The sequence below is a fragment of the Petaurus breviceps genome, unplaced genomic scaffold, assembly GCF_028583685.1.
Source record: "Petaurus breviceps papuanus isolate PSGF00001 unplaced genomic scaffold, PetGlider_PUasm1.0 174, whole genome shotgun sequence".
Lineage (NCBI taxonomy): Eukaryota > Metazoa > Chordata > Mammalia > Diprotodontia > Petauridae > Petaurus > Petaurus breviceps.
Genome location: NW_027185761.1, coordinates 19,809,340 through 19,818,907, shown reverse-complemented (window position 1 = coordinate 19,818,907; position 9,568 = coordinate 19,809,340). Strand labels below are relative to the sequence as shown.

General features: G+C 44.1%; 1 protein-coding gene across 1 annotated transcript in view; it reads left to right on the top strand.

Moving 5' to 3' along the window:
• Positions 1-2, top strand: part of GRIP2 (glutamate receptor interacting protein 2) — a 406,226-nt gene extending 406,224 nt beyond the window's left edge. Inside the window, exon 24 of the mRNA XM_069083863.1 lies at positions 1-2. This exon is cut by the window's left edge and continues 3,791 nt beyond it. The gene's annotated coding sequence lies outside the window, so the exon portion shown is untranslated.
• The last annotated feature ends 9,566 nt before the right edge of the window (positions 3-9,568 follow it).

The window sequence follows — 9,568 nt, the reverse complement described above, 5'->3', positions numbered from 1 at the left end:
TTCTCTTCCTCTTGCCCTCTCTTCCTTCCTCAAGAAGTACTGAGTGCCTAAAATGTGCCCAGCCTGGGGCTAGCCACTGTGGGAGGAACAATAGAAGGAGAAATCTTGGCCCTGTTCCCCATCATTTCACCCCCAGTTGGCAAAGCCCACTAGATCAAATCTCCATTTTTCTTCCTTTCTTCTTCCACTTTCTCCCTCATGCTTCCTCCATCTCTTTTTCCTTTCTACCTTTCTGGGCTGATTTCTCCTAGCCCTCTCTCCATTTCTTATCTCCATTCCCTCCATCTCTGTCTCCTTACATAGGGTACACTCATTGAAGATTGGATGTGAGGGGTGGGAAGGGCACTGAGCTGCTCTGACTTTGTTTGTCATTTGGGGCCACTGGGTGGCCTCAGAAAGGTACTGCCCAAACACAGACCTCACCAGCCAGGGCCATAGGTGGGTCTGATGGAGTTGAGTTCTTTCCAGCATCCCCACAACAGATCCCCTCAGATCTGTGCCAAACTTGTGGTCCTAACAGTCCATTACGGGTACTGAACCTCTCCCTTCTGCCCTTGACTGGCTGAACCAACACACCTGTTTCTGGGTGACTGGCTGCCCCATTGACTGTAAGCAGGATGCCTTCTGATCCTTTCCCCTAAAACTCCCAGGAGCCTCTTGGTCTCCCTTTTCACTACCATCACAACCGTCTCTTTGAAGGTCTGGATGTTCACATGACCATCTATTCTTCAGTTTCCATAATTTGCCTACAACAAGAGCTAACCGCAGCTAAAGCCAGGAAGCCTCCCCACATAAAGCCAGTCACACAATCACTCTTGGGGATTTCCCTGAATTTACCAAACAAATGACCGCCACCCTCATTACCTGGTCCAATTTGCATAGCACTTTATTTTGGTTGAGGCTGGAGGTTTGGTGGTTGCTTTATTTATTTGGGTTCCTTTGTTAACTTTCCGTTGGGGCTTGTCTTAGAAGGGGAAGGAATTATTTAACCTTCTCCCCTAGTAGATATTTCCTTTATAACCTGTGTGTTTTCATTGGCTCCAAATATCTCCAACTTTCGGGCTTCAGGTGCTGAAGCTGTGACCCAAGAGAGCCTTGGACTGGGGAATCGAGATCTGCCAATGACTTGTTGTGTGACCTCACACAAGTTACTTCCCCTCTCTGGGCCCCAGTTTCTACATCTGTAAAATGAAGAGGTTGGATTAAGTGATCTCTAAAGTCCCTCCCAGACCTAATATTTTATGAGTCTAGAGCTTCAGCCTAGAACAATTTGGGGGCTCCCCCAAATATTTTGATGCTCCTTCAAAGTGAGGGAGGAATTGGAAGGTGGAGCCCATCCTTGGGCATGGGGGTGGGGAGGGGCAGGGAGTGGGGCCCTGTGGTCATCTGCCATCCTATCCAGTTAAGTGTAGCTGCTGCCATTTTTCTCCAATGTATGCAATCCACCATCCCCAGTCAGCTGCCCTTTGGTTTGCCTGGAATGTCTGGGCAGCCTTGACCCCACTGGGCCAGAGGCTTTTTATATGCAATATTCACGGCAGTAGACAGTTCACTGTGGCTTCTGGTTGGGGTTTTAAGTGAAGACTTTTAATGAAAGGCTTTAAAAACAAACAAACAAACAAAACCCAGTCCTCCTTCTCCCTATGCATTTTGAATAAGGTCCCGATGAAATGCAGTTACTCAAATGTGTATTTTTATCCATAAAAGAGTAGAGTGTATTCCTTGTAAAGTATTTTTCTATGTTGGGTTTTCTTACAGCGCTCTGAAAGCACAAACTTTAAAGGGACAGGGGCACCAAGACAATTTTAGCTCTGTTTTGAAGCAGTTTGTAAATCTCTGAAATGAAAGGGGACTGTCATGACTTTGGAGTTTGGGGCTGGGGTGGGGGTAGGGGAGGAAATAGCAGTTTGTTTGGGTTTTTTAAAAAATTAAATAAAATCATGAATGTGGACCTGGATGTTGGTAGCCTCTTCTTCCAGAGGTAAGGTCTTCCACAGCCTTCTACAGATCAAACATAAAGGAGCCTGGCAATTGATCCCCGGCCTATAAGGCTTCCTTATATAGGACAGCTTCTCCCCCAGCAAGGGAGAGCAGAGGAGAGTTGGGGTTCAGGAGTGTGTAATAAAGACCTGGGAGTCTGGCTTCCCTGTGTGATGCAAGCCAATGGAAAGCCTATGAAGACCAAGGCAGGAGTCACTAAAAAGTATTTATTAAGTATTTCCTGTGTGCTAAACACTTTGGATATAAAACAAACAAAAACATAGTTCATGTTCCAAAGGAGTTCACATTCTGATGGGAAAGACTTAGGTTTACCTTTCAGTTGGGGCACATGACTTATAGACCTTGTATAGTTTACTTGCCCTCTGGGCTTCAATTTCCTGGACCAGTAAGTGAGGTAAGGATGGACAACCCACACTCATAACAAGGGGTTGCCCTGATCACTCCTGTTACATTTATGTGGTGCTTTGAAGTTTAAGATATTCTCCAACGGACCTTAGTAATCTGCATTAGCCTTACAGGGAGCAGTGAGATGGTAAGAGGCCCTACTGGAGTGAGCAAATGGGCCACTGCCCATTAAGTTAAGTGAATTTTCTCTCCAGACACATAACTAGGGTAAGGTGATCTGAGTTTTGCCTTGAGGTACAAACATTTATAGGACACTGATATTAGTTGTAGCCCTTTAGCAAACAGGAACAATGAAACCTTGTACTATCTAATAAGCAAACATAATAATTTAAACTACAAAGCTGTGAGATAAGATGGTACATTTCCTCCCAGTCACTACACCACAGGTGATTTCCTCTCTCAGTATAGTCTTCTGGAGTGTCTCTCACAGGACGTTGTGTTACAGGACCTGAATTCCCCTCTCCTCCCCCTCCCCTCCTACTCACTGGAGAGTACAATTCACACTGCTCTCCGTAGCCACAGTTCCAGGTTCCTGCTTGCTTCAGATGACAAAATTACTAGATATGGGTCTGCTTCTCTCTGTCACTCAAGAGTCTGACTTGTACTGTCCACATTTGCTTAGAAATACATTCCTTAAGGCTCCAGGACATAAAGAAATCACTAAACATGTGAACTTTGCAGAGGGAAGAACCAGGTAGACCTAGACCAAAGAAGCAGGGTTAGCTAGATCTGGAGGCTTAGAACCATAAAATATCAGAACTGGAAAGAACTTGAGAATGTCTAATGTTAGAACCTAGAGTGTTATAGACTGAAGGGGCCTTAGACTAGAATGTTAGAGTAGGAATGGAGCATAGAACCTAGAATTTTAGTGTTGGAGAAGACATTAAAATCTAGAATGCCTTCGCTAAAGGAGGCCTTAGAATATAAAATGTTGGGACCATTGGCATGCACTGTGTAGTACAGGTGTGCCAATACATTTAATGTTTGCCCCAGAGTGCCAGCACACCCACATCCCACCCTATGCAGCCTGTTAAAGCTGGAAGTTACTTTAGTACATGCAATGTTACAACACAGAATGTTTGAACCAGAAGGGACCATAGAACCTGTAATCCTAGAACTGGAAAGAGCCTTAGAAACTGGGATGCTGGGGTTGGAAGACACCTTCTATTTGTTTATTTGTTTATGTCTTTTATGTATGTGAGTGATTTATATATGTATGTATGTGAGTTTTCCAAAGTGCTTTACATATGTTATCTCATTTAATCTTATAACAATTCTTGAAGATTGGTGCTATTCTTATTCTCAATTTCACACCCGAGGAAACTGAAGCAAAGGCAGGTTAAGGGACTTGCCCACGGTTAAAGGTCTGAATCAGGATTCAAACTCAGGTCTTCCTGAGTCTTAGGTCTAATGCTCTCTCCATTATGATACATATTGAGCAATAATGTGTTTCTTCCCATAAAATCAGATTAAAATAACCACCAAAGGTAGCCTTACAGAGGAAAGAGGTCAATAAAAGGTCTGCCTGAGCAAAGCCAAGCAGTCCCACCAGACAGGACAAAGCTAAAGGCTGACTTAAGGTGTATGAGTTCCAGGTCCTTTATAACACCAGCAGGGGGAGTCTCTTCATAAGATTTAGAGTTCAGTGGGCATATCTTAGAAATTACTTGTTTTCTCATCCAAACCCCATGTTTTATAGAAGATGGAAACCACCTTTCCCCTGGGCCCAAAGGCAACAGAGTCAGGATTTGAACTCAGATCCTCTATCTATCTGAAGCTGTTCCCATCATACCTTTCACTGCCACCATGCCTCCTTGTCCATATTGTCCATCTTGCGTCATAGTTTCTGAGACAAAAGCTGGGCAAGAGCACATCTCAATAGACTTCCACTGCTGTGGATCCCAGTGCCCACTGTGGATTCCATGGTGATCCACTGTGGTCCCAAGTACGGTGGAATCTGGTGACACTGGCCTCCATGTTATCCCTTGACCACGATGCTCTATATTCCAAGCATTTCCACTGCTTGTTCCCTATGCCCGGAATGATCTCCCTCCTCATCTCTGCCTCCTCGTCTCTGTCTTCTGGCTTCCTTGCTTGCTTCAAGCGTCTGCTAATGTCCCCTTTCTGGGCAAGGCCTTTCTTAGTCATCTTTAATCTTGGCACCTTCTCTCTCTGAATGTTTGTATGTCATCTCCTCCACTGGACCAAGAGCTCCTTGAGATCAAGGATTGTCTTTTGCCTTTCTTTGTCCACCAAACACTAAGTGAAGAACCTTGTTCATAGGAAGTGTTTCATAAATGCTATTGGTTAACTGACTAACAGGCCATGCTCGGGTCATGCTCCCTGCCATGGCATCCCTAGATATTTTCAGTTGGAGTGGAGCCTGGGGCCAAAAGCTACTCCCCTGCAAGTAGCCGGTCTGCTGTCCACACCTTCACCACCATTGGGCCCAGTGTTAGGATTCCCTATTATCGCCTGCATTCGCCGGGCAGGAGAGCTTCAGAAGAGAAAGGTAACTAATTCCTCACTGTGAAGAGGTTAAACGCTCTTGTTCTGAGTCTTACCAAATGCCTCATGCCAACTTGAGCTTTTGCCATATGTCAATTCTGGAGCAAAGAAGCACAAATTTGGAGCTGGGGAGGGTGGACACTATTCTGTAAATGGAACAGAGAACTCAGATCACCAGAAACCCACTGCTGTAGAGACTGTCCTCACCCAACTCCAACTCCTAAAGAAGGCATGGTGCAAGGGAAAGACCACAGGAGGAGGAATCAGATGGACCCCAGTCTGATCCCTGGTTCTGCCACACAACAGCTGTGTGACCTTAACCAAGTCCCTTCTCCTCCTCTAGGCCTCTGTTTCCTCATTTATAAAAAGAGTTGACTGGACCACATGGTCTTCCACTTCAAAATCTATGCTCCCTATAATCTGTAAATCTGATCATTAAATCCATGATTCCTGTAAATCTATCAATCCCTGATCATCCGTAAAATGGGGACAATCATAACACCCACATCCCAGGGTTATTGAGAAGATTCAGTGAGATAATGCGTGTAAAGTGGTCTGCAAACCTTCAATCACTACTAGAAAAGCTATTGTTCTTGTCATTAGTATGGTGTTAGATGGGTGTTAGAGAGTGGAGTGCGGAAAGAGCAGAAATCCTTTTATCAGACAGGTGCATTTGGGCTAAGGGATGGAAGAAGGGCTTGGGATTTCCTGTAAAGCTGAAAGAGATCTTCCAGAATGCCATTCTCCCCTGCTCTTCCCCACCCCCATTATCGCACAAAGGAAACACTCACTGTTACCATCCAAAAAAAGATTAGAACCCTGGGGCTCCTGACTCCTGAGTCCCTAAGCTAGATTTTGAAATGTAGGCTCCCTGTGTATGAAGGGAAGAGTTGAGGGGCTTCCAGAACAATAGATCCTGGCATCACAACTCTAGAAAAGCAATTGAGCAGAAATGGAACCCTTCAGTTCTTCTAGTCTTGCCCTACACTCATCCCCTCCATCCTTTGCCCCCAGACCCTATGCCAAATCCAAGAAGTTTAGAAGAAAATGGTTTAGACTAAGGAAAGAAAATAGCCCTGAGATGGGCTGGGGAAAAGGGGCAATAGTCTCTCTGTACTCTCCACTGGTCAGATCACATCTAGGGTACCATGTGTTGTACCATAGTTTAGGAATGACATTGATAAAATGCTATTGGAGGGTGTTTAGAGAATAGATACCAGGATGGCAAGGGCCCTTGAGTTCATGTCCTGTGAAGAGTAGTTGAAGGAGCCAGGGATGCTTAGTGTGGAGAAGGGAAGATTAGGGGGAGAGAGGAGGGATTATTATTATATTAATATTGTATATCATATTATTATATTGATATGATTATATTAAGTATTAGTACTTAGCTGTCACATGGTAAAGGGATTCATTTTTGTTCCCTTTGACACCAGGGGACAGAGGTAGGGGCAATGGACACGAGACACAGAGGGACCAATTTAGACTTGATGTCGGGAAGAACTTCTGAGGAAGAAGAGCCATCCCAAAGTGAAATGGGATGCTTTTGGTGCTCATAGATTTCCGTTTGCTGGAAGTTTTCAAGTCAAGGACACTACTCTGTGGGGTGGGATACAAGAAAGAGAGAGGCCAGCATTGTCAGAAAAGGGTGACCCTTGGCCAGGTGTGTGGTAGTGGGCTGAATTGGATGAGATGGCCTTTGAGGAGCCTTCTCTGACATTCTATGAGGACCAGAGAAGATCAGGCCTCCTTAACCTGGGGTCTGTGAATGTGCTTTTTAAAAATATTTCCATAACTGTAATTCAATATAATTGATTTACTTTGCAGCCCTTTGTACTTTATTTCATGCATTTAACAATATGATTATGAGGAGTATTGTAGGCTTCACCAGGCTGATGGCTGATGGTCACAGGGGTCCAGAACACAAAAGAGTCTAAGAATCCCTGGGCTAAATGATGCATCTGAGGTCATGTGGGTACTTAGAGGTACAGCTAAGATTCTAACTCCGGCCTTTTGCTTCTTGAGTGTTCATTCCTCCGAACCAAGGAGTTGAGGCCCCTGAGTCTCTAGATCCACCTTTGAAATTTAGACCTTCGATTCCATTTGAAAGCAGACCTGGGCCAACCCTCAGCCCAGATCAGAGACTTTCAATCTTTCAGAAGTGGCAGGCCAAGCCTTCCTTTATCCTTATTTATGGTTCATTCATTCTTACTTTATCAATAATGGCTCTCGGGTCATTATGGCTTTGGCACCTGCTCTTCTGGCTTGGTCTGGGGCATTGTGGTATTGTGGTGCTCAAATTTTTCCAAGAAAGCCAATGTTTTTGGAAGGCAGGAAGGCCTGGGAAATTCAGGAATGCCATCCCTGCCTCATGGAGAGGGAGTGCAAGCAACATTAGGGAGAGAGGAGGAAGATGAGTCCAGAAGGGGTCCATTCCCAGAAGGGGCAGCTTGGAGGCAGTCTGTGGGCACAGTGTTGGGGTTCTATAGGGTACAGGAAGCATTGTTGAAGACTGTCAACAAGGGCCTTATTGATCAAAACCATATTTGGCATCAGGAAGACCTGACTTCAAATCCTACCTCACATACTTAATGCGTGTGTGACATGGGCATTTCAGTTCACCTTAGCCTCAGTTTACTAATTTGTAAAACAAAGATAATACCTGTATTACTAATCTCCTTATAAAAATGAAATCATTATTCTGATTTTAACAAGTGAATGGATTCTTCCTCACCGGGTTAGTGGCTCGAATGAGTTTGTACAAAACACTTTGCAAGCCTCAAGTGCTATTATAAATATCAATTTTAATGAAAGATGTGTTTTTGACTCCGGAAGAGACCTTCCATAAATAATCTAATCCTTTAGAGGAAACTGAGGCCCAGAAAAATTAAGTGACTAAGGTCATACAGAAGCAGCAGCCACTAAAATTAATTGGATTACCACCAGTCATAACAGATTAAGCCAGCATCTGAACCCAAGTCCTCACTATAGAACTCCATTCTTTCTGATCTAGCACAGATAAATTGGGGTGACCCTAAGAATGCTCTGGATTTCCAAGAGGAGTAAGAAACCCTGCCCCACTGCCTTCTCTCTCCCACTGCACCTGGGACAGTTCTATATTTCCTAGTCTCTTCTAGTAATTCCTACAGACAATCTGGCCGCCACTGCAGGCCAATGTGGGTGTATGTTTATGTACCAAGATTATAATTTCCTGTTGCATGAAAGAAAGCCCTTCCAATTATTGGCATGCTGCCTTTGGGAGCTCAGTGTAGCGGAAAGGACACTGGACCTGGGCAGGCGTCCCAGCTCCAACTCTTGACTAGCTGTGACCCCACTCTGGGAACCCTAGCTTTATCTATCCAGTGGAAAGCTTGCCCCTTCTACGAGGCTGTTTAGTGAGGAGTATGCCAGCAAAGAAATGGGGGTCTGTGGGATTTGGGTAGGTTGGAAGCTCCTGGGCCACCTCAGGTCCATAGCCTGCCTCCTCTGGTTTCCAAAATGCTTCTTTGGAAGAAAGAAAACAAATACCAAATACGCACCAGCACAGTCCCAAATGATAACCTTCTGTCCCTAGTATAAACTAGACCAAAGGCTTCAGCTCAAAATGAAAACAATGCCATTTTTTTAAGAGAAGAGAGGTTTAAGGGCATACACTCATTAATTCATTACCCATCCCGAGTGGAGAATGGTGGTGGGCCCAAACGATCACTGGATTGGGGTCTGTCTCGGCTCTGCTGATTTATGAGGTGACTTTGGACAGTTCGGTTTCCTCCTCCTCTGTAAAAAGTTCAGGTAAAACATCCTCCTAATCTTACCTAACTCACAGGGGTGCTTTGAGGTAAACACATCGTAAACCTTAAGGCCTTGTAGGAATGTAAACTATTGTAGCTAAAGGAATTTTATAGCTGGAAGGGGCCTTCAAGGGAGTCTAGTCCCAAGACTCTCATTATACAGAAGAGGAAACTGAGACCCAAAGAGGTAAGCTTTTTTCCCTTGGGGGGAGGCAGGCTTTCCTCGTGGTGGCTCATAGTAGTCACTTAATGAGTCATCCAGTCAGTTAAGTGCCTAAGGTAGGATTAATCTTCTGATTCCAAAGTCAGAACTACAGAACTTCACAGTGCCTCTCTAGAGGGAAGGTTATGATTCTGTGAAAAAGCCAGAGCTGTAACTAGGAATTTTTACAGCTAGGCATTGCACTGAGAGAAATGGAGGGGGAGAGGAGAATCTCTCACCCAGACTGCCACCTCTAGAAGAAAGTATACCCTCATATCAAATAAATAAATGGGAAAGGCTGAAGATTGTGCCGATATCTTCTAAATACTAGTATCCTAGGGCAAAGCCCTAGTTATCCCGTCCTCGTTACAGCTATCATATTAAGACTCTGATTTTCAGTGAAAGTGAGCTGCACCTTTTTTTTTTACAACAAATGTAAGATTCATTGGCTTCATAAAGGAAAGGTTTATTTTTATCTGTTATAAGGTGATTACAAACTTCTCTAAAAAAAAGAAAAGCAAAGATGACTTAAAAATATCGATATACATATTATCTAAAAAGCAAAACAGAAAAAAAAAACCTGCCAAGTACAAACAGAGATTCATATCATCAAACATTTATACACAAAGCTTGTATACTGCAAGACTGAATTACATGCCGAAAA